Below are 25,551 nucleotides of genomic sequence, written 5' to 3'. Positions count from 1 at the left end.
GTCAATGCAGATGAAAAATTTTCAAGGGACTCTTAGATTTAAACAGCAAATGATTTAGTACTAATGTTAGCTTTTAAAAAAAGAAAAGTGAATATTTATGAACCAATTAATAAAGCCTCTGTATTTAAAAACATTTATTGTATACCTACTGGGTGCTGTGCTATGTGTTAGAGCCACAGGAACAGAAAGCAGCGCCTCCTTAGGCAGAAACCTGGAGTGATATATATGTACGTAAGTCTTGCTGTTGGAGAGAGAAAACGTGGAATAAATCATCTTTAAAAGTTTGTTCTGGCATAGGAAGTGATAAATAGCCATATAAGAGAACTAGAAACTGTAAAAATATATAAAGAAAATGTAAATACCTATATTCTTATTACCTATTGATAATCTCTCTGTTTTTTTTTGAGATGGAGTCTCGTTCTGTTGCCCAGGCTGGAGTGCGGTGGCGCGATCTCAGGTCACTGCAACCTTTGCTTCCCGGGTTCAAGCGATTCTCCTGCCTCAGCCTCCTGAGTAACTGGACTACATGTGCACGCCACTAAGCCCAGCTAATTTTTTGTATTTTTAGTAAAGACAGGGTTTCATCGTGTTAGCCAGGATGATCTCGATCTCCTGACCTCGTGATCCACCTGTCTCGGCCTCCCGAAGTGCTGGGATTACAGGTGTGAGCCACCGCACCTGGCCTTTTTTATTTTTCAATTTTTTTTTTGAGACGGAGTCTCACTGTGTCTCCCAGGCTGGAGTGTGTGATCTTGGCTCACTGTGACCTCCACCTGCCGGGTTCAAGAAATTCTCCTGACTCACGAGTAGCTGGGATTACAGGTGCTTGCCACCACACCCAGCTAATTTTTGTATTTTTAGTAGAGATGGGGTTTTGCCATGTTGGTCAGACTGGCCTCGAACTCCTGACCTCAGGTCCTCCGCCTGCCTCAGCCTCCCAGAGTGCTGGGATTACAGGCGTGAGCCACCATGTCTGTCTGATAATCTCTGAATATTTGGATACATTTCCAAATTTCTAATCATTTATGTGCACAAACCTTAAAAGTGTTTCACAAAATTGGGATTATACCTCATAAGGTTTTGCAAATTCTGTCTACTTTTCATTCTAGGAACACTTTTTGATATTATAACATGTGTCTAATTCTCTTTAGTAACTTCATGTACTAAAGTGGAAATCTTCCGGTCCAACTATTCCCTGTTAGCCAAATGTGCATAAAACTGAAGACGTGGCTGGGTGCAGTGGCTCACACCTGTAATCCCAGCACTTTGGAAGGCTGAGGTGGGCAGATCACCATGTCAGGAGTTCGAGACCAGTGAAACCCGTCTCTACTAAAAATACGAAAATTAGTTGGGCCTGGTGGCGCACGCCTGTAATCCCAGCTACTCGGGAGGCTGAGGCAGGAGAATTGCTTGAACCCGGGAGGCAGAGGTTGCAGTGAGCCGAGATTGCACCACTGTACTCCAGCCTGGGCGACAGAGTGAGACTCCATCTCAAAATGTTTCTGGAGTCTTTCGGACTTTCGCTGTCTTGCATGCTTGCCTCTGATCTTGCATGTTCTTGGGCCATGTCTATGTCTTGATTACCTGGAGCTGCTGTCTGTGTGTGTAAGGGGCATGCCCTTTAACTGGCCTGGGTCTGATAGAGCAGGGAGGCCCCCTTTCTTCTGCATTAGCCATGGCCTGGTGGAAGATTTTTTTTCAGTAGCCTGTCGTTGGTTCAGCTTTTAATAAGCATAGGTGTTCATTCTGGCTATTTACGTTAAGATGATATGAATATAGCTATTCTCCCATCAGAGCCTGGCACATGGTAACTCATTAATCTTTGGTTGGCGGCAGGAGGTAGATAAAGGAACCGGGCACCCATTTTAAGTATGAGGAAAACGAAACAGAAAGACTGGGTTTCTTCCTTATAACTCAAGATCTGCAGGAGCTGATTAGATCCCTGGCGCCAGTGACTGAGCATTTCTCAACCTTGTCCTCAGAGCCCAGCAGCATCTCCCAGGGACGTGCCAAAATGCCATGTTTCCAGGATGTCATCTAAATCTGTAAACTGTGAATAGGTGAGATACAAAGATGCCACTTAATGGGCTGTGCCAACTTGGGCAAGTTACCCGACTGATCTGTGCTTCAATTTCTCCATCAGTGGTAAAGGTTCACATATGGGCTGTGTATAAAGGGGGTGCTTGGTGAGAGAGCTGGTGGGCTCAGACTGGTGCAGGCAATTAGCAGGATTCTTGAGGAGTCACACCCTGATGGTGTGTCCGTGTGATGGGCCAGTTGCTGCTGGAGTAGCTCAGTTATGTGTTCCCTGTAGGTTTTCATGGAAATTCACATGTAACATTCCTAGTACCTACTTCAAGAATTTTGGTGGTGGCTGGGCGTGGTGGGTCACACCTGCAGTCTCAGCACTTTGGGAGGCCGAGGCGGGCGGATCACAAAGTCAGGAGTTCAAGACCAGCCTGGCCAACATGGTGAAACCCTGTCTCTACTAAAAATACAAAAATTAGCCAGGCGTGGTGGCACATGCCTGTAATTCCAGTTACTTGGGAGGCTGAGGCAGGAGAATTGCTTGAACCCGGGAGGCAGAGGTTGCACTGAGCTGAGATAGCACCAGTGCACTCCAGCCTGGGCGACAGAGCCAGACTCCCTCGGTGGGGGGTGGGGGCAGGGGAAGAATTTTGATGATGTCTCAGAATCCTCATCCCACAGCATGGGTGTGATAGAAACAGCTCTGCAGAGTGTGGTGGGGACCTCCTGTGACTGGTCGGAAGAACTAAGTTTGAGTCCAACACTCACTTTTTTGGCAAGGTGCTTCCCCGCTCTGTGATGCAATGCATGTATCTGCAAAACAGGCGGTGGTCATGGGATATTCCCCCAGTCTGCTCCACTGGGTACCTACAGAGATCCCTTGACATTTAACACAGGCTTCCTGTGATCCAGGAACTGCTGTAAGAATTACTGTAACTACCTCCTATATTAACTTTTCCAAACCTTGATAGCAACCTTATGAAGGAGGTGCTGTGATTATTCCCATTTTGCAATTAAGGTAACTGAGCCGGAGAGAGAGAAAGCAACATCCCTAAGATCACCCAGCTGAAGAGTGATAGCTATAAAATTGCTGGTAATGAAGGGCCATGGTTACTGGCCATGGTTCAGAGCCGTGATACCAGCCGTCTTCCACTTGTTCAGGGAAGAACGTGTTTGATCCTTTTCTTCACTCAGCCACCTTAGGAGGAAATTTTGGCTCAGGATACCTAAGTTCTTACAAGTCTCAACAGTTGTACTTTCTGTCCCATCCACATTTCAAATTCATTGTCCCTTCTCTTTCTTTCCATGTAATTCAGCCGGATTCGAACCCTTTAGATCCCTTCCTCTAGGGAATTAAGGTTGGTAGACCAGCTGAGTAAATGTGACTCAGAAAGTCAATATCCACCTGGGCAGGGATGAGTCATTTCTTTCTAGTTAGCTATTCATGTACATTTTAAAGCTCGCCACACAAAGTCATTACATTGAGGCTATTAACATGTTTAATAGTGACAATAATAGGGTGTGACCCATGGCATAGAACCGCATTCAGATAAGAAGAAAGAGTTTTCTTTTTTTTCTTCCTATAATTGCTCAGTCAATACCATTTTCACGGAAATACTTGCAAACAAACTTTTAAAAAGTTCTTTGTCCAAACCCTTCCCTGATTCCTTGTTTCCTTCCTCTTCAGGGGTTCTATAAACTTTTCCTGATCAGTGGCCGGGGATTAGCGAGATGGTGCACTCTGTCCTTCTGATTTTGTGGTTGACCTACCCTTTTGCTAGTGTTGAGCCTCTTTTTATTGCATTTTTTGGGGTGTGTTTGTGTGTGCGCACGCGCATGTGTGTATTTTCAGGAGGGGGCGCATTATTGCCGCTACTTGCTTGTTAACCTCTTAATCTAGAAATTTCAGGGAAGAGAGACTTCCGCTAAATTTGCCAAGCTAGACACATAAACAAGGAGTTAGCCATTTTGGTGAGAGGAAATGAAACTTTTCTTGGGTTTATTAGACCACATCCTATGTGGCTTATTATATGTCTGATTTCTAAAAAGCATGTCATCATGGTCAAAGTTTTATTTTTGCTTGTTAGTCATTTGAAACAAATATAGATATTGCTTCATTTCCTGGGTACTGTAGTTTTCAGTACGTGATATGTATGGAAAATTTGAATCTGCACAATGAAGGGCACTAGAAGGGAAGTATTTGCTAATTTATAAGTCTCTACATTATAACTTTGGGTTAAATTAGCAAGCATTCTGCTAACTAAACATTTTCATTTATATCCTACCCCGATTATATAAAGAAGCAAATGAGACAACCAAAGAAATACCCCTCGAAGACAAAGTGAATATTTTGAAATACTTCCTTTCAGTCGTTTAAAAAATGTGATTTAAAAATCATAGGTGGGATCATATGATACATGCACTTGTTTTCTGTTTATTTTACATCTCTCTATACTAGAAACGCTTTCCTATGTATGCCACAAAAACTCTTTGTGAAAGTACTAATGGTTGTCTCTCCTGTCCCTTAACATGCTTAGCTGTTGACCCAATGAACACAGACTGTTTCCAAAGTTCCACTGTGGCTCATGCCTCAAATCTCAACACTTTGGGAGGCCGGGGCAGGTGGATCACTTGAGGCCAGGAGTTTGAGACCAGCCTGGCCAACATGGCAAAACGCTGTCTGTACTAAAAAATACAAAAATTAGTTGGGCACGTGGTCCCATCTACTCAGGAGGCTGAGGTGGGAGAATCGCTTGAACCTGGGAGGCGGAGGTTGCGGTGAGCCTAGATTGCACCACTGCACTCCAGCCTGGGCGACAGTGCGAGACTCTATCTCAAAAAAACAAACAAACAAAACCAAAAAACAAAGGTCCACTCTTAATATTGCAACTGCATGTCATGTGGCAGAGGGTGTAAGTTGCAAATAGTGAAGAGAGAGTGATTCTGGAACATTCTGTAATGCCCCCTTGATGTATGTGACCCCTCATTGCCTTGCATGTATAGCCCCGGATCGTTCTGTGCAAGTGGGCCAGCATATTCAACTCCTCGTCACCCCCTCTCTACCCCAGTTCATGCTGACCTGGTAGGATGGCAGGCGGGACTACCAGATTATTTTAATTTTCTCCTTCCCCACATTCTCTATCTGCCAGTATTTTTTTGTTGAAGTCTTTTAGGGTAAATGAGTGGACAAATTTTCTCTGCTGATCAACCACTGAGGACACTGCCGTTCCTCCCTGGGAATTTTTAATGCCTCAGTGAGGTCGTATTCCCAGTGCAGAGGGAACATGACGTAGTCCCACTCTACTTATCAGATGCAGAGCTTGCCACCAGGAAAACAGACACAGAGAAGCCGGGATCATTTCTGGCCCGATTCCCCTCATTGTTCACCATTCCTTGGGCTGCAAAGAGATGTCATTGTAAATGCCCTCCTTTTCATTTTGTGTACTAAGCAGGAAGCCCAGGAACTCTCCTCGAGGTCTTCCAAGGAGCTCATCCATGCAGAAGACACGAGTGTTCCTGCACCCGGCATCCTAGCTTCAGTGAGCCCACCTGACACCCTCCAGGGCACCGCAAGCTGTGCCCATGTCTCTCCACATTCGTGGCTACCTCCCTTTTCCCCTTTCGTCGTGAGCCACGTATTTTCTTTGTGTCTCGTGTGACAAAGGTCATTCGTAGAGAAGATTTGGGCCTTTGGTGTGTGACATGGCATCCCCACAGTTGATTGTTTTGGCTCCTCCCCTTTTGTAATGCTGTGAGGTGAAAGGTCACTTTTTAATGGGCTACTCTGCGTCAAGGGAGGGTAAAATTAGCCTTAAGACTTTGTATTCCGTATAGGGTCTCCCATACGAGAATATGCAGTTAGCACTTAGGGAGAGGGGCGGATGCTGCAGGGGTGGTTTTGACATTATCTGCCTATCATAAGTCAGCATTTCTGTTGATATACCTCTTTCTCAGATATCAGTCCCTTTTATGATGTCACCAAGGTAGACGTTTGGAATTTGGAAACGGAGAGGAACCATATTTCGGCCCAGACTCTGGAACTTAATTGACTTATTTTTATAAGTGCAGTGATTATTAGGCAAGCAAAATAGCAGATCTGAGTTCTTATTCTTCGTTATAAGGCCTGTCCTATGGACCTTATTGGAAAGGTATTTATTGCATCAGCTGCTGCTGGTTTTGCCAGGAGCGCCATCATCTTTCACCTTTTACTTCACACCCATCCATGTTCTCTGTCACATCTCTGAAAGGCCGTTTCAAACCGGTTTGCATTAAGAAAAATCAGTAATTTCTTTTTTTTTTTTAGTTTGGTGGAAGCACCATAGAAGGCCAGATTTGCTTTTCCTGGTCAATGTCTGGCTTCTTCTACGGGGGCCAAAAATGAAAGAGGAGCAGCCACACCCTTTTAGATTCTGGCCATGTCACAGCGCACTCACAGCCAGCTTCAGAGGCCAGGGCAGCAGGGAGAAAGGCTCTTGGCTGGGAGGATCTAAATTAGAGGCCTGTTTGTACTCAGAGTGAAAGTTTCTGTTTTGGAAAAGCCAGTTCTCTCCAGAGGGGAGGGTGGGGATGGGAAAGCAACGAAGACACCAGAGAAAGAATAAATAAGAGGGACAAGTGAGGGGGCATGTAGTGACTACAGGACATAGAACCACCCTGCTCGGCTTCTGCTCCAACCCTACCGGTCAGTGGGTCAGACAAGCTTAGCCTGAGCCCCGCATCAGCATCCCTGTCCTGGTGGTAGCCTCTTGCTGTTTGGAAAAACAGAGTTGGGGGAGATGACAGTAGCTTGACTGTGATCTACACACAGGACAGGTTGGGAGGGGTCCCGCACACTCTCACTTAGTGCTCATCCCAACTCTTGCCTGCTGGGTTTGTGGCAGCATTTGTGGTAAGCCTTGCGGTTCGCCAGGGACCAGGGTGACAGGTGAGAAATCCACTTGTTCGTGAGAAATGAGCTCCACTAGAAAGTAGGAGCAACTTGTAACGAACCAGGGGGAAGTCCAGTGTGTAGGCTGTCACAACTCTCTCTCGGGACAAATTTCTTTTCTCTTGCCAGTTGTAGAAGAACCCGTGAGGAGAACAGGTGCGGTGGCTCACGCCTGTAATCCCAGCACTTTGGGACGCCAAGGTGGGTGGATCACCTACCTGAGGTCAGGAGTTTGAGACCAGCCTGGACAACATGGTGAAACCCCATCTCTACTAAAAATACAAAAATTAGCCAGGCATGGTGGCAGGCGCTTGTAATCCCAGCTCCTCGGGAGGCCGAGACAGGAGAATCACCTGAACCCGGGAGGTGGAAGTTGCAGTGAGCCAAGATTGTACCACTGCACTCCAGCCAGGGTGACAGAGTGAGACTCTGTCTCAAAAAAAACCAAAAAAAAAAAAAACCAAAAAAAAAAAAACAAACCGTGAGAAAGATATATGGAGGTGAGAGGGAAAGGTGTAACCTGGAGGGATTGCTTATGGCATCTTTTACTGGCTTCAGAAACACATGTCATGGCCTGATGCAGTAGCTCACGCCTATAATGCTAGCACTTTGGGAGGCTGAGGCGGGCGGATTGCCTGAGGTCAGGAGTCAGAGACCAGCCTGGCCAAAGTGGTGAAACCCTGTCTTTGCTAAAAAACACAAAAATTACCAGGTGTGATAGTGTGCCTGTAATTCCAGCTACTTGGGAGGCTGAGGCAGGAGAATCACTTGAACCTGGAAGGTGGAGGTTGCAGTGAGCCAAGATAATGCCACTGCACTCCAGCCGGGGTGACAGAGTGAGACTGTGTCTCAAAAAAAAAAAAAAAAAAAAAAAAAAGAAGAAGAAACACATGTCATACCTGAAGGGAAGATAGGTCCTTTCCCTGCCCTTTTTCCCCATTTCCTTGGTAGGGGTAGCAGTGTCTGGCACAGGCTTCTGACCCTCATGATGTAGTGATATGTTGGGGATGTTTGTTTCTTCTTAGACCTTTCCTGCTTGGGACAACAAAATCTACAAGATCCAGGTCTCTGTTGGGGCTTTCTGCACTGGGGTCTTCCCTGGTCAGGTCACTTGCAACTGTTTTTCAAATCTGCATTCACTGGCGTGCAATTCTGTGCCCCTGATTCAAGGTATGAGGGTCGAATGTGAGACGTGGGGTTTTTATTTAAAAAATTGTATTTTAGGCCGGGCTCGGTGGCTCATGTCTGTAATCCCAGCACTTTGGGAGGCCGAGGCGGATGGATCGCAAGGTCAGGAGTTCGAGGCCAGCCTGGCCAATATGGTGAAACCCCGTTTCTACTGAAAATACAAAAATTAGTGGTGGCATGCACCTGTAGTCCCAGCTAGTCAGGAGACTGAGGCAGGAGAATCACTTCAACCCAGGAAGCAGTGGTTGCAGTGAGCCAAGATCATACCACTGCACTCCAGCCTGGGCGACAAAGTGAGACTCTGTCTCAAAACAAAACAAAACATTAAAAAAAAATGTATTTTAAAGTATATTGTGATCCTTGACTTTTTCTTTTGGTCTCCAGTTCTATGAATTGTAATATAAATTCGTATTATTGTCACCACATAGGACCCAGAACGGCTCCATCACCATGTACATGTCCTGTTGCTGCATTTGTATGGTCACTGGAGATGTGGGTTTTATTTTTATTATTTTCTCCATTTGATAGATAGTACTGACTTGATTCACTTCATCCATTCCAGGGCTAATGTTTCACTGTTGATTGTCAGGGGCTCTGCTCTCCTGTTTCTCCAGCCCTCTCCAGTGAAAGAGATGTAACTACAGTGCCATGGTTGTCAGCTTGTTAGTTATTGGCAAGTCTTGGTTGGATTTTCTATTCTTCATTGTGGGCTGTCCTTGCCCGTACACCTAGCACACTCTGGGCCCCTTTGTGGATTTATGAGAATTCAAGCTAATTCCAACAGTGACCAAAGAAAAAATAGTGAGGGAAATATGTTATTGCTAACTATGTAGTCCTCAGAGTGAAAATGACTTTGGGAGTATTCTGCTTTGAATTATTTATTTTACTCTTTCTCAGGTGTCAGGACAGATTTTCAAGATTTGGGCATAAGGTTTAAAATGAAGGTGGTATGTCTGTAGATTTTATTGACCCAACTTGGTCCTCCCAAGCTGTCCTCACCAGCCCCACTACTTAGATGAAACCAGGAATGGCATGAGGAGAGCACCCAAGCCGCCTGCACCAGTCCTCATTGCATCCCCACCCAGGCTCTGGAACAAGCTGCTACACGCACAGGAAGACCAGAGCTGCCATCTTCCTGGCTGTTGTTCAGAGCTAATGCTTTCTTAGGGAAAAGTGCAATGTAGGGCTATGTGTGTGGTGGAGATCTGCTGTGTGTGCTTGTCCTCCCCCTGGGAAATGAGAGTGACCTCCGAGGTCCCAGCTCAGAGTGTCACACTCGAGTGAACAGTAGATGATGCCTCTGCCGTGCGTTTTGCTGGGGAAGGTAATAGCCATCGCACACATGTAAATTCTTGTGTAATCCAATTCCTGTCTTTGTAATTACTTGGAGACTTGCCATCGCAGCCAATTGAGAAGTGGGAGCAGTGACCCTGGGCAGAAAGCAGAAATTGGAGGGGAGGGGAGAGGCGGGGAGGTGGCATCCAGAACACAGTTGTAGCTCTCCTGGCTTTACAGCATCTAAAATCACTTCAGGATCAGGAAAAAGCAAAAACATTGTAACTGCCCTCCACGCAAGTACCCCAGCTTTTCTGTCCCAAGTGCCCGCTCCCTCTATCTCTCTTTTAGCAGGCTGGAGGAATTCTCAGCGTGGGGTAGAGTCAGATCATCCGTGACTTAGCTGAGAGGAAGGACTTTTACTGATAAGAAACTCCCATTGTCTGGCAACAGGTTTCTGTAGAGGAATGTCTTCCAGGTGGGAGAAGAATGGTTTTCATTTTTAACAACCACACACTCTAAACAAAGCATCCCAAGCGCGGTACCTAGCATAAGAAGAACAAAGTAGCCAGGAAACAAGTTGCTTTTCAGCATCCTCATTGAAATGATAGGGTATTTTAGAAAGTGGGTGGTGGCATTCTTTCTACAAGTATAGCAAGTGTCACTGTGGGGTCTTAATTCTCTTGAATATGCCTCTAGAAAGCAGAAGGCAGAATGATCAGCTGTGCTCTGAATGTGTTTGCCATTTGTCTGATTGACGTCGGAGATGTGATGTCACTTCTGCAAACACCCACATGAGAAGGTGTATTTTTTTTTTTTTTTTTTCTTATTTGGGTGACAGATTGCATGTTAGAGCACTAAAAGATGAAAGGACTAAATATTTGCTTTAGAAAAACACAGTGGAAGATTCTCTCATCCTCCCCACTGAAAACTGATAGGCTTAGAATTCCATTAACCGAAATGACTGTCTGCAGTTAAACTTATTGCGACCCTCTGGGCATGATTAACAAGTCAGGTGGAAAGGGAAGGTGGAGGAATATACGGATTCTTTTTTCATGTTGTGTGGAATAGGGCACTTTAGTTGAAATTGAGGTTCAAGTTAGCCAAAAGAAATTCCATCTTTCGGCCAGGTGTGGTGGCTCACATCTGTAATCCCAGCATTTTGGGAGGCGGAGGCGGGTGGATCACCTGAGGTCAGGAGTTCGAGACCAGCCTGACCAACATGGAGAAATCTTTTCTCTACTAAAAGTACAAAATTAGCCGGGTGTGGTGGCGCATGCCTATGATCCCAGCTACTCGGGAGGCTGAGGCAGGAGAATCGCTTGAACTAGGGAGGAGTAGGTTGTGGTGAGCTGAGATCGCGCCATTGCACTCCAGCCTGAGTGACAAGAGTGAAACTCCATCTCCAGAAAAAAAAAAAAAAAGAAAAATCCATCCTTCTTCAATGTGTATCTTATCCTACTCAGTGTTTAATAGGATGTTATACTCAATGAATTGGTTTCCTCCCTATAAAAAGGAGCAATTTGTTATTCCCTCTTTCAGATTTAATGATAAAGTCATAATTCTTGCAAGCCTTTTGAGGAGGATGTATCTTACCGCATAAGAGAGCTGGGCACATTGGTTCACGCCTATATTGTCAGTGCTTTGGGAGGCCAAGGATCACTTGGGGGCAGGATTTTGAGACCAGCTCAGGCAACATAGCAAGACCCCATCTCTAAAAACAATTAAAAAGTTAGCCAGGCATGGTGGTGCCTACCTGTAGTCCCAGCTACTTGGGAGGTTGAGGCAAGAGAATTTCTTGAGCCCAGGAGTTCGAGACTGCAGTGAGCTCTAATTGAGCCACTGCACTCCAGCTTGGGCGACAGAAGAAAACCTTGCCTCTTACAAAAAAGAAGAGAGGGGCTGGGTGTGGTGACTCATGCCTATAATCCTAGCACTTTGGGAGGCCAAGGTGGGTGGATTGCCTGAGCTCAGGAGTTTGAGACCAGCCTGGGCAACATGGTGAAACCCCATCTCTACTAAAATACAAAAAAAATTAGCTGGGCATGGTGGCGTATGCCTGTAGTCCCAGCTACTCAGGAGGCAGGAGGCGGAGGTTGCGGTGAGCCAAGATCGCGCCACTGCACTCCAGCCTGGGTGACAGAGCATGACTCTGTCTAAAAAAAAGAAAAAAGAAGTGAGAAAGAATGTGGTTCTGGTACTCAGTGTCTAGGATGTCTGTTTAATGGGATGGTTAGGAGCGTGTGCTCCACACTCTGAGCTCAAACCTTGGCTTTGCCTCTGACCAGCTGAGTGACCATGTGCAACTCACTGTTTATGCCTAAGTTTTTGTATCTGTAAAACCAGGAAATTATTATGCCTATCTTCACTTATCAGGAGATTTGAATGAATTACAGTATATAAGGCAAGTGACATACATGGAAACTGGCAAACATCTGTATTTTTATTTTTATTTTTTGAGACAGAGTCTCGCTCTGTCACCCAGGCTGGAGTGCATTGGCACGATCTCTGCTCACTGCAACCTCCGCCTCCTGGGTTCAAGCGATTCTCCTGCCTCAGGCTCCCGAGTAGCTAGGATTACAGGTGCCCGCCATCACGCCTGGCTAATTTTTTGTATTTTTAGTAGAGACGGGGTTTCGCCATGTTGGCCAGGGTGGTCTTGAACTCCTGACCTCAGGTGATCCATCTTCTTCGGCCTCTGTAAGTGCTGGGATTACAGGCATGAGCACCTGGCCATATCTGTATTTTTTAATTCACTTATTTGATTTGGGAGGAAGGAAACTTGAACCCTCTTCTTAGTAGCAGTGAGGTATGCTTTAATGTTAATGCTACACACCATGTGTTAAAAATCCACTATCCTTCTAGCACTGGATTAAACTTTTCATAAGTATTATTGTTTCACCCTTACAGCTACCACTGGAGAGAAAAACCAATATTACTTAAAATTTGTTTAAATAAGCTAGTCGCTAACATGTACTGAGCACTTACTGTATACCAGGCTCTGCCTTAAGTGGTTTTCATATATTAACTCATTTAATCCTCTGGATTTGTAGGAACCATTTTTTTTTTCTCATTTTATAGAAAGGAAAACTGGTGCAGACTTTTTTTTTTTCTTTTTAATAATTTGTCCTTGGTTCCACCGAGTGTGATTGTTAGGACTGGGATTTGAAGCCTGGGTCTTCAAATGTTGTCCAAACCAGGCTGCCCACCTCCCCATCAATGACAACCTTCTGTCCTGTAATGTGGAAGTGGGCCCAGCTGTATGAGAAGCTCAGAGTACACAGATGCTGTCCAGATACACTGGCTTGTGATCCTTGTGGAGAAAAAAATCTTTATTACCGGAAGTTGTGGCTTCTGAGCCTCTCTGCAATTGGCAACATAGATTTTTGTTTTGTTTTGTTTTGTTTTGTGTGTGTGGTTTTGTTTTTTAAATAATTAGAAACAGTTCTACAATTGTTACCACCCACAGTAAAAAAATTGCTTGGATCCCGGGAAGTAAGAAAGAAAAAAAAAATTAGGCTTTGGTAGAATGATTAACAGGGGGCTTTAAAGGGGCAAGTCCGCTTTGGAGGGTGAGCTTTGGATGTGCAGATGCTGGGACCCTCGTGTTTTTCAAGTCCCCCATTTGCCTGCATTGAGAATCAGATGTTAATGGTGGTTGCCAGTGATAGGAGGGGTTGCAATGCATGAGATGGTTCTGGGAGGAAACCCACATTTTTTCGTACTTATTAATGGTATGTCTTTTGTGCGAGTGGGTGTGAGTACTGAGAGCATCAAGTGTATATTTGCACAGTGTGTGGTCCTCACTGCTGTATTCCACTCCCCATGATGGTGGGCTACACTAGGAGGAGAAGCAAGCCTTAGCACAACTTGACAGTTTCTGTTGTACGGACGGAATCATTGAGGCAGGAGCAAGCCAGGCCTCTTTCCAGGTCAAGGGAGCTGGCTCAGTGTAGCTGGGGCTCTTGGTTTCTTAGGACTGTGCTCTGATTATCAAAGCTACGCCCCCACTTGTGTGGGAATAAAATCGGTGCCTTTGCATATATGTTGTTCCCCTCACTCCCAGCCCTGTCCTGAGAATTAGGATGGGCCAGGGTCTGAGTTCAATGCCTTTGGTCCAGTCAGATGTACTATTCATTGGCGATCCTTCCCCCATAGTTTCAAGACTGTAAGTGGTCACATGGGCAAAGAGATGATTTCCTAATCCTCGTGGGAGCTTGAAGGATTTGCCTTTGTTAAAGGAGGAACATCATGCTGGAGGGGTGTCTGTCTGTGTGTCCCACTTAAACCACACTGCTTTTGACTTCTCCTCTGTGATGATTCCCAGGCAGCCTCCTCTTGCCATCCTGACTTGTTTAAATTTATGGGTTGTTGGCAAGCAATTTTTTGATGCTATTCTTCTCATAGCCAGAGGCCAAGATCCCTTGTGGAGCAGTGCCTGAATTTAATAGATGTCATCTGGACACCAGGGAGGGGCATTGAGAAGCACTGGGGGAAAAGTCTTAGAAGTGAGATTTTATCCCTAACGCCATCTCCCAGCCTCTTATTTATCCTTTTCAGGGCAATGCAGCCTGTGATTTTTTTTGGTGGTACCATAGTGTCGTATACCATACTCTACAATTCTAGGACAAAGGACACAGTGTCCTAATGGTCTTGCAGATGGCCTAAAATACATATGGTAAGTCACTTATTTAATTTGATCTCAAATATCTCAGCATTACTAAGCTCTATACCTGGATGTTTATAAAGCCTGAAGATCTGTTCCCACTACTGTAACATCAGGTGACACTCAACACAGTTCTATTCTTCTGGCTGTCTGGGGGCTTGGGTCCCAGGCTAGGGTCTAAGGCAGACAAGACATTACCACCCCATTAGCTTGGTACATGAGGATTAAACAGTTCCTCGAAGTCATGGGGTGAAGGAGAGCACAGTTAAGTCGGCCTCCGCTTATTCAAACATCAGATTGCTGACTGATAACCTCCCTCCCTGCAATGTTGGCAGGAAGCAGAAAAGAAGGGGAAGATTGTGAAAATAATTGTTGCAAAGGCCATTAACTTGGCTTTGTGGGACAGACATGCAGGTCTCTCTTTACTGCTTCTGAACACAAATTATGGGAAAGCCTGCACAATAGGTCTCGTTAACTTCCAGAGTGACATGACAGGGACTTCAGTTTTTGGGACAGCTTGAGTCCATTTAGTAAAATATTATTAAGGACTTCTGTGCCAGGCGGGGTTCTGGTGTTGGGGACAAGGGTGTGAGCGAGAGGACTGAGGTGTTACCTTTAGGAAGCGTACTGTCTAGCCAGGAGTAACAACTTGAGTCAAAGTCAGCTCCCATTGGGCCTCCTAGGAAGTCCCAGTTTGCTCCGAGGCCTGCTCCTCTCTGGGAAGAAATCACCTCGAGAGCTTCTGGGATTTGGAACTCCCTGCATGGTTGGATCCCCTCTATCTTCATGTGAATCGTTTTGGTAATGAGGCTGCCCAGGAAAGCCATAGCACAGGGACATTTGGTGGGCAGGTCCACCTTCGAAGTTTTGGGAGTTACCATGGCTGTTGTTCTGACTGCAGTCTAGATGCTCCCAGGTCCATTTCTCTCCTTTTTCACTGCTCACTTCTGCCTGGTGACCAGGGAGGTGCCCCCGCGCTTCACCCACCTAGTGGGGTTTCCCACCACACTTCCAATTCTTGCTCATTCAACATCAAGTCTTTGCTCTGCCGTTCTTCGAATCACGAAGATCCTATCTGCCAAAAGCATCCTGTCCAGGTTCCAGGCAGACAAGAGTCTCTGAGCATTCCAGGGTCTTACAGTTTAGAAAGAGGAGAGAGCAAAATAATCTTAAAAGCACCATAAGCTGGGGCTATTTGGAATAGAGCAAGCAGCCCTTGGGGCTCTGGCCATTGATGTTTGTAATTAGTATCCTGATTTATTAAGAAGAGTTTGTTGTCTCCGGGATTAAAACAAAACAAAACAAAACAAAACAAAAAAATAGATTCTCTAGGGAGATTAATTGGGACTGTCCTGTGGGTAAGGAGATAGTAAGAAGATAGCAGTAAGTGGAATGTTACCTAACAGGTAAGGTACAAATGGGCTCTGAGGTATTCCCTTGAAACCTGGGCTTCTGATACAAGAAAAGTAAAATAACTTAGGTCAGGGAAATGGACCTGAGTGCACTGAGAATATTAATGCAAACAGACCCCAACCAGAGTAATGCGGTCACTGTGGCTGGGGTGGGTGAGTTTGTAGAATCTGTTACAGAATCTTGGAATTGTGAGAGCAGACTGATCCCGACCACTCTTCAAATCCTCTCTTGAAGAGTGAGGAAGCAGAGGGTCAGAGAAAGAAGACTGCTGTAACGTCAAGCCATCGTGTGTAGCCAGATAGTGGGAGAATCAAGACTAGAATCCAGATCTCTTGGTTTTCCTCTTTCCCCTCTGCCACCTCCAATTCAAGGGAGAGTTTAATTTTGTGAACCATTCCTGTTAAGTGCCATTAATTTCAAGCTCTTTCTGGATTAGTGTGTGAAATTCAGTGTGTTCAGTATGAATTCACTTATTTTCCACTTGAAATCCTGATTTTTGTCGGATGCCCCGGGTGTTGATGTGATGATCAGGAGGCTGGTGATGGTGATGAGGCTGGATTAATATAATCATCTCTGCTAAAGGTTAACTAGAAAGCAGTGAGCTGGAATTGATACATAAAAAACATTGGAAACTTTTCAAGCTGTGAATGTGCTTTAGCGATACATAGACAGTCATATGTTACCATTTATGTGTATATTTTGAATGATGAATGAATAACTAACTAGTCTTTCCCAGAGGACTGGTGTTTGGGAATCCTTTTATAAAGTGTTGCTTTCTGGGCTTTTGTTAAAAACTCAAACATAGAAATGTCTGAAAATGATCCTTTGAAAACAAGTTTGGCACCAACACTGTGAGAGAACTTGAAAAGTATATAGGTTATGGATCACCAGTTCTCGAACTCAGAACCACCCTGACTGAGTTGACCATGATCAGAATGGATGCAAGAGTTCACTGGTTTTATAATTTTTGCGAAGAGCTGTCTTCTGCCCTTAGCACTCCCGTGTCCTGTAACCGGGAAAGAAGCCGGTGCCCTGGGTTGAGTTCAGCAAGTTTGTTTTGACTTGCAGCCCATGATGGGAGTGAGGCTCTCATTATGTAATGTTAAACTGGGCCTGGAATGTCAGCAGAGCTTGGCCTGCCAAAGCTTGAAGGGTTGGTTGGGAATGGGCTATGTTTAGTATGACTAATCCAGCTCGGCTGGGTACTGGGTTGGGTGGGTGGCTCTCTGAGGAGGAAGGTATGACTTGGGCTATTTCAAATCTTAGCACTTTGTATAAACTCTGTAGTCCCTCCCCTTACCCCCCTCCCCTCCCACAAAAGAAATTAAGCCTTACTGACCAACCAGTACAGTCAGGAGCTGTTGACTGATACCCAACCCTGATGTACAAATTTGTGGTCAAGACATCAAGGTATGGCTGGGTGCGGTAGCTCACGCCTGTAATCCCAGCACTTTGGGAGGCCCAGGAAGGTGGATCGCAAGGTCAGGAGATCGAGACCATCCTGGCTAACATGGTGAAACCCCGTCTCTACTAAAAATACAAAAAATTAGCTGGGCGTGGTGGCGGGCACCTGTAGTCCCAGCTACTTGGGAGGCTGAGGCAGGAGAATGGCGTGAACTCAGGAAGCAGAGCTTGCAGTGAGCCGAACCTGTGGTAAGCCGAGATTGTACCACTGCACTCCAGCCTGGGTGACAGAGCGAGACTCCATCTCAAAAAAAAAAAAAAAAAAAAAAAAAAAGACATCAAGGTACATCACTTGCAATTAGGGAAATAATGTTTTTGGGTCCTGTGAAATAATTGTGTTTCTTAAAGCAGCCTATACTGGTCAAGTGTTGCTGGCAGGGGCACTTAGTAATTAAAGCAATTGCACAAAGTAAACATTAGGTTCCTTAATAAAAATAGCAGTGAACCCTAGTAAAAACTGAATGTAAAGAAAGAGGCAGGCTATTTTCCCAATAAAGGTTCCACAGTATAATTTAGAGTCTGTCTGCTGACCTTCTTGGTCTTCATTTGAGAGCTTCCAGCCCCCTTTGCCCCCATACTTCCCCACCAAGCTTCCTCTTGGCTCTTCTTAGGGGACAAAAGAATCCCGTTTTTATGCAAATGTTTTTAGCTGGAGGTAGAATAATCAGGAACCACGTTTTCACAGTGATCCTTAAACACAATGTGGACCCTCACCCCACCAGGCAAAGGTTGCGTGTTGGTGGGGATGGCAGAGCCCCCAGCCTCTGCTCTGCCTGAGGTGAAGTGGGGAATCGCTTTTGTCCCTTCCCCGATGAATGGATGTAAAGTGTTCAGTGAACCTGGAAACACCTCCTTTTGTGTCCAGTGCTCTCCTAACACAGGCCGTTAAACTTGGGGCAATCGCTCATGGTGGGGGATTGAATGGGGCCATTGTGGGGGGGAGGGGTGCATACTGAAGCCATTGTGGACATAGAGATGCCATTGTTTTCTCAGTATTAAAAAAAGGAGTAGGACTCTAGGGACCTCCAGGCATCAGTGTGGCCGACCACTGCTTTTCTAGGTTTGCATTATCCCGGAGGAACCCGGTAACCCGAGAGGTTGGACAAGGTCAGCCTAGGCTGGCAGCACCGCGGAGCGCCCCCTACAGTATGGACGTGGTATTCCCTTTCCAGCCTCTGCAGGGCCAGGGTGCTCCGTTTCTTCCCAGGACTGCCTGCCCTGGTCCTGGCCGTCGTTTTTGCAGGAAGGTTGCTGTTTTCCTCCAGACATCAGAGTTAAAACCATTTGTTCAAAAATCACTTCTTCCACTTTAGGAATAACATATTCTCCCGTTCCCTGCTGGTGACTTTTTCATTTAATTTTCGTTTTGCCATATGGTCTTTCAGAGGCACTCTGATCTTAATTATAGCATTCAGCCTTTGTTTATTTAAAAATCAGAAGGCAGATAGGCTATGGAGGGTTTATCTGTACTAATTGTACTACCATACCTGCCAACTGTCCCCTTAACCACTACAATCCCTGCCGACAGTGTGTATACACAAACACACGCGCGTGCACACATGCGCCACATAATGTAATGTGTTGATCAGAAAGGAGCATATTTTCTAGCTTTAGAATTGCGGCACTGGCATTTTCCATCATGAACCTCTGCCATGTGGTGTTAACTTGAAGGGGATTTAGCCATGGGATTGGGAAGAGCAGGGAGTTAGGGTCAGAAGACCTGAGCTCAAATCCTGACTCTGCCACTTACAGTGTTATCTTGAGGAAACTATTTTATTCCTGGAGTCTCAGTTTTACCATCTATAAAATAGGGATAGTGCCATCAATGTCCCAGTAAGGGTGTGGGATTTATTTTTTTTATTTTTATTTCTTTATTTTTTTGAGATAGGCTGTGGCTTTATCGCCCAGGCTGGAGTGCAGTGGCGCGATCAAGGCTCACAGCAACCGCCCCTCCGGGGTTCAAGCGATTCTTTTGCTTCAGCCTCCCAAGTAGCTGGGATTACAGGCGCCTGCCACCATGCCCAGCGAATTGTTGTATTTTTAGTAGAAACGGGGTTTCTCCATGTTGGCCCGGCCGGTCTTGAACTCCTGACCTCAGGTGAACCACCTGTCCCGGCCTCCCAAAGTGCTGGGATTACAGGCATGAGAGCCCCCACGTTGGCTGGGTATGGGATTTAAGTGAGATATTATGAAAGGCTGGCAGATGTGTTAAGCATCCTGGCATCTGGTGTTCAAGGGTTGGAAAGTGAAGCCCCATACAGCTTTTATAAGCAAGAGGCTTAGATGCAATGGCCTCAATTGTTTTTGAAACATAATGTGCATATAGTTCATTTTACTGTTTTACCTGCCTCTTTGATAACTTAAATATTCTAATTAAATCATGGCTTATATCAGAATATATAATATTTTATAGATCTTTTAAAAAGTGACTTGTTTGAAGATTATAACATCATTTCACACAGAAGATAGCTTCGCTATGCTTACACTTTGAAAACACCTGTTGAAGCCACTAAAGAAACATATTTAGAAAATGTTAAAAACGTCAGTTACATTTTTGGTTTAAAACAAGCATGATAATTCTTGACTTCTTCCTCTGAATTTGTGAAGCTCTTCTGTTAGAGAAGTCAATTCTTTTTCTCCCTGATGCCTGAATAAAGATGCATTTTAAAAAATATTATCTTTGTCGATAATAATGAACTTTTAGTTGTTATACTAGGTTCTGATACTTTTTTCATCAGGCCATCACAGTCTGAATAATTGTTAAAAAGTCAATTTTAGAAACTGTATTTAAAGAATTTCCAATTCTAACATTTTCTTTGAAATGTTTGAGATTGTCTACTGGTTATTATTTTTTTTCTTTTAAGAATTTTTTTCCTACAAGATTTTTCAGAAGCAGTGTTTTCACATTTAAATATCTGCAACAAACAGCACTTAACCAGTGCTTAATTGGTTCTATATATTTATATTTAGGACACAGCAATAAACATGTAGTATACATATGCCTTTGGTAAAGGAAGCTCTTCTTCTCACAAGCCTGGCTGCCCCAAAATTAGAGCTGGCTTATTGCTGGCTTTTGACCCCTATATCTGTATATTTTACTTAATTTATAGTTGGAAAAGTAGCTAAAAATGTTAAAAGAGTTCATGCCGGTAGTTTGAGTTGTTGTAGTTTATAAATCCCTAAAATTAAGTATAGAAGTACAAGAAAGCCTACACTATGTATTGGGTCAAAGAGAAGAAATCCAAATTAATATTAATTGGTATTCATGAGCAATCCCTGAGTGCCTGTAATGCTTCTGTCCCAACCATAGACTCATCCGGCCGACTGTATAGGTCAAACAAAATAGCCAACAGCTCTGAGTTTAGATTGGTTTGAAAAAAGGGGATCTGACTGTTAACACCATAATCCCCAAGTCTGTAATGTTCTCTGACCTCCGGTGCAAATAACTATTCATCTTTAGATGATTTGACAGCATAATTTAGCATTTGGCATTCCTTTTTTTTTTTTTTTCCCTAAGTGGTGATTAAAAACTTGTGTTCCTTCTCTAGCATATAAATCAAGCTTTTCAGTTATATTTTCCGGGGCACAGAATAATTGAAGTGAATTGAACATTGAGCTGGATGGTCATAGAGCTGGTTTCTGTTAGAGGTTAATTGACTTTAAGGAAATTATACCATCACGATATTCCAGGGGTATATCTGTTAGCTTTTTGACAGTTGTAAATAATTATCTCCCTCTCTAGATTAATTCCCTGAGGGCAGGACTTTGATTCGCTGATATATCTATCTATCCCTAGTGCCTAGAACAGAGCTAGGCATGAAATAGGCACTGAATCAGTATTTGTGGAATCAATGAATGAATCTCCTAGTACACCTAAGGGAAGGATACCAGGAAGAGTCTACTATGTTTGTGGAAGCAGCAGCAATAATTCCTCCTCCTTATTTTAATTTGCTAAAATTACTAACCAGCTGGGTGCAGCGGCTCACGGCTGTAATCTCAGCACTTTCAGAGGCCAAAGCAGGAGGATCACTTGAGCCCAGAAGTTTGAGACCAGCCTGGGCAGCATGGCAAGACCTCATTTCTACAGAAAATGCAAAAATTAGCCAGGCGTGGTGGCATGTGCCCATCATCTCAGCTACTCGGGAGGCTGAGGTAGGAGGATCACCTGAGTCCAGGAGGTGGAGGCTGTAATGAGCTGTGATCACGCCACTGCACTGCAGCCCGGGCAACAGAGTGAGACCTTGTCTTAAATAATAAATAAATAAAATTACTAACCAGCTAATCTCAAATCAGTTTTAAATCCTCTGAGCTTGTTTTTCTATCTGTAAAATGGGGCTGTTTTCATGTGAGACTTAGATTATGAGAAATGGTCACTCTTGAACTTCCTTGAAGAGATGCTAGACAAAAACAAGATGGTTTTGAAAAAAATAACACCACCGTCCAGACTGTACTAAGATGCCTGGTTGCATTTGAAACCAGTTTCACAGTCTGCTTTGGGCAGGTGATTGCGACATGCTTTCCATCTGTGCCTAATGGGAGCACACTCCCAGCTCCACATGGCAGCAGGAACATTGGCAGGGCTCTCCTGGAGAGAGGAGAGAGCCAATAGGCGTTGCTATGGTGGAGGCATGACATAATTCAATTTTACTTTATTATTCACTGGATGTGCCCATTGTATGTTAGCCTCTGGGTATGTTTACAAGGAGCTTCGGAAAGAGGTAGAGGCTGTGTTGTCTGTAGAGGATGTGCTGTCAGCAGAAGGGGCCAGGCATGTTCACACACACATATGCACACATGCGCGCATACGTACACTTTTCTTCCCTGGCATACGGCACCAGTCTTGGGGCAGGGGTGAAATCACCACCAGGCCCGTGACTGGCAAGGCTCAGAAGGACTTGCTCTCCTAAAATCTCCTCCCCTGGCCTCATAATTCCCTGTAGCAGCTTGGGGCTTGGGTGTGTGCACACCTAATTTCTCTAAGAACACATATGTGTTGTAAAGGGCACAGCAATTTCCCTTGCTTACTTAATAGTGTTTAAATCAACTTTCTGGATTTGGGTGCCTTTCCTTGCCAACATTCCTAAACTTCATGTGAACAGCAAAAGTTCAAAGTCCACCGAAACATCATTTATTTGTTAATGAAAACCAAGCAGTTTCAGAATGGGATCGTATTGTCCTGTACCGTCACCTTCCCTCTGATGTTATGGAGAAATATGTTGTCATTCTCCAGAGGCAAGCGATATTGTGTTTTAAGCTTATGAGGCAATCATGGGAGGCGAGTTTGGCCGGTGTCTGTGTATTCAGCTCCTCCTCCTTTTAAAAGAAATAAAACAAAAGGTAGAAGACTTTTCCCTGATTATGCTTTTCTGGTGGGCTTCTGTTTGTCATTGCCGTTTATAAAATGGCTTCTTCTCCTCTGCTTCCAATTCATTTGTTAATGTTAACTCTTGGTTGTAGCAGAGAGTCACCGTTATCTGAAAAGCAAATTCCCTTATTTTTGTCATATTGATGTAGTAGCAGTAGTTAATTAGGGACCCCATGAGTGACAGGAGTCTTTGGGTTCTATAACCGAAAACCCGCCCCAAACACTGGCCATCCAGGTCTGCCTTGTCAAGTCGGTGAAATCCTGACAGCTTGCAGTTTCAGCCTCCCTCCCCGTACTTCAGTGCAGGAGCGGTCCAGTAATAGTCCCGATCGCCAGTAAGAGCACAAACACCCGTAAGCGCGTGAATTGGAAATATTGTCATTTTCACTACATCAACAACTTGTAACTTACCAAAGCAGCTTGATGTCCTTACTTAATTCTTTCCCCCCACCTCCCCACCAGTACTTGATTAACTAACTGGTCAGTGGCTATGAAGACATGAATCACAGGGCATAGGACATCCTCACTGCCCAGGAGAGCTGCCTGGGCTGGACACACTGGCCAGGTTGATGATTTCTCTTGAAAGGGGTCTTCTGTGTTGCTGGCACCTTCACCTAGAAGGAGACGTGAGGCATTTTTTAGAGCAGCGTCACCCCCTTTAGAATTTGTGACCCTCTGTCCTTGTTAGTCTTGAAGGTGCCCAGTTCTCCAAGCCCCAAAGAACTGTGTGGTTTCTCTTATTTCTCCAGCATTTAAAGAAATTAAATTAGTTTTCCTGTGCTCCTCACCATCTAATTTGTTTCCCATTAGAGATAAATAATGACATTTGGGGCATCATAAACCCAAGGATTTCTATGTTAGTTTTCCAAGGACCTTTTTTTAAGAGAGAGAGGGGAATCAAAATATTTGGGTCAGATGTTTTAAGATGTTAAATATAAAAATCAGCCTTTTAAGAATCAAATGCAAAGCCAGTCTCTTAGCCTCGAATTTCCCACTGTGATTCTACTTTTCAGAACCCAGGATGACCATCGTGATGGGTTTAGTTGGACTATCAGTTGTTACAGGTCAACTCATAGTCTCATGATTGTTAAAATCTTAATAAGGCCCCCTCTAATCCTGTGAGTTTTCAGAAGGAAATCCCTGTGAACAATCCTGGAATTACTTTGCCTGGTAACATCTTATTTACTGACAATATCCCCAGCTGAGCTCTCTTGGTTAATATGTTTGCTCTGGCACTGTAGTTCCTTTTTAATCAGAAATGCTTATCAGTAGGTTGCATGGTTGGGGAAAATGGCATTGATTTTGTAGCACTTTCCCAAGGAATATTGGGTGAATGTTTCTTTAATATATTAAATACATTTAATATAATGGTCTTTGTCTTAAGAACTTATTACTATTGAGATTTCTGTGTTGGAATTTTCTTTATCGATACCGGTTTATAGGTTCTGAGAGTCCAGTTGATATTTTTTTGCATCTCGATCAGAAGCTCTGACTTTTTGGTCCTTAACAGAGAATACATCTTGATAACTTGGAGGCGCCCTTAGTGGAAGCAATGGTGTGTGGGCTTAAGGAGAAGTCAGGGCATTAGCAGGTCTGTGTTTTCCTCTAGCGTGGAGTTTTGTCATTTCTAATGATGACAATCCATCAGTCCACATGGTTCAAAATGAAGATAAATTGAATTAATATATGTGAGTTAAGTGACTCATTGATATAATTATACTGTGAGGATTTCTTTAGTGTAACCTAACACATTTAGTAGTGTTAATTGTAACGGCTTTGCATGGGAGCACTTAATTTCCTAAGCAAACAGAATAATTTATTAATTCTTAAAAAGCAATTTCAAGACCCAGACTGAGAGAGAAAGAGTATGTGTTTTACTGTAGTCTCAGTTTGCTTTGGCTTATCAGATTGAACATTGGTAAGAATTTTTTTCCAGATTCCAACTTGTTATTGCTACATTTCCTTGTGTGCCCAATTCAGTAGTGTATTGAAATGAAAGTAGGAAATAGGTACCGTCCAGTAAATCTTAATTAAGTTATTGAAAATTGAAGAGCACTGAATAATAAAGCAGTTCTAATTGCAGTTAAAACTGTATTGGCAGCAGATATGCCTGAACGAGGATGATAAAACAGCTGAGGAAGAGCGTTGGGTGGCAGAATCGAAAAAGGGTAATACACAGATTAAATGCAAAACTCAACTCAAATGTTTTGTGAAATGTAGGCATGCTGTGTAAACCTATTTTTTGCTGAAAAGCATGTTTTCTCTCATGTCAGAAATGATCACAGGAATCCTTTTAATATTCATTTAAATAGTTTTTAATTGGCTTCAGAGAGTTTAAAGTTCAGCATGAAGGTGAGATCTAAGCTTACTAATTAGATCGAATGCAGTTTGACTTAAAGAGCAGACTTGATAATTAAAGAATTTCATACCAAATACACATTTTGAAAACATTTCTTTTCACATCCTTGAGATAAAATGGGTTTTCCTGAATTTTTTCCCTTCTGTTCAAATAGAAATTTCTCTTACAGAAAGATGATCAAATCTTGTATCGCTTGTTAGAAAATGACAAACCTCTCATTTGTTTGTCATTTAGCCAACATCCTGTGTTCAGGTTATTCTAATTTTTTTCCCCCATCCAAGTAGAATTTTGAATTGCACGGAACGTTGTGATGAACACAAGTTGTTGTGTCTTGTGTTTTTCCCCCCACCAAGTTGTTTGATGCTGTTGAAATGGAAGGCTGAAGTAGAAGGGGCACTTAAGCAGTGAAGGGTTTTTCTTTGTAAATAATAGATCAAGAGCACTGGATCTGTATCTAATGGAGCTGTGTGCGGCCTCCGTTTCAAGGACAGCGCGCGGTTTTAAAAACCACAACTACCAACCATCCCGTCCGCAACCTGTGGTCAGTTTTGTGAATGTGTGTGCGTGTGTCTCTGCTTGCCTCTTCTAATTCCCTAGCACCCTTCCCCCTTAAACAGGCTGCTGTCATGTCATGTTTGATTTCATAAACTTAAAAATAGAAACCTCGAACAATAGAAAGATATATATCGATATAGCTCCTTACCTGTCTTCTGATATTATGGAATGTTTAAGGAACTTCAATCCTATTTTACTCAATGTGTGAATGACTATGGTATGCTCTGTAAGAAAAGGTAGATGTATGTAGCTGACAATAATGCAGAAGTGTTTGTCTTCGTAGCAGAAAAACTGGATTGGTTATGTATAGG

At 43.9% G+C, this 25,551-nt stretch overlaps 1 protein-coding gene across 17 annotated transcripts in view; it reads left to right on the top strand.

Moving 5' to 3' along the window:
- The window catches only part of TCF7L2 (transcription factor 7 like 2), a 221,069-nt gene that overhangs the window by 143,856 nt on the left and 51,662 nt on the right, over nucleotides 1–25,551 (top strand). The gene's annotated exons all lie outside the window — the stretch shown is intronic.

The sequence above is a fragment of the Piliocolobus tephrosceles genome, chromosome 9 (assembly GCF_002776525.5).
Source record: "Piliocolobus tephrosceles isolate RC106 chromosome 9, ASM277652v3, whole genome shotgun sequence".
NCBI classification, from domain to species: Eukaryota; Metazoa; Chordata; class Mammalia; order Primates; family Cercopithecidae; genus Piliocolobus; species Piliocolobus tephrosceles.
This window is presented reverse-complemented; position numbering and strand designations above follow the sequence as displayed.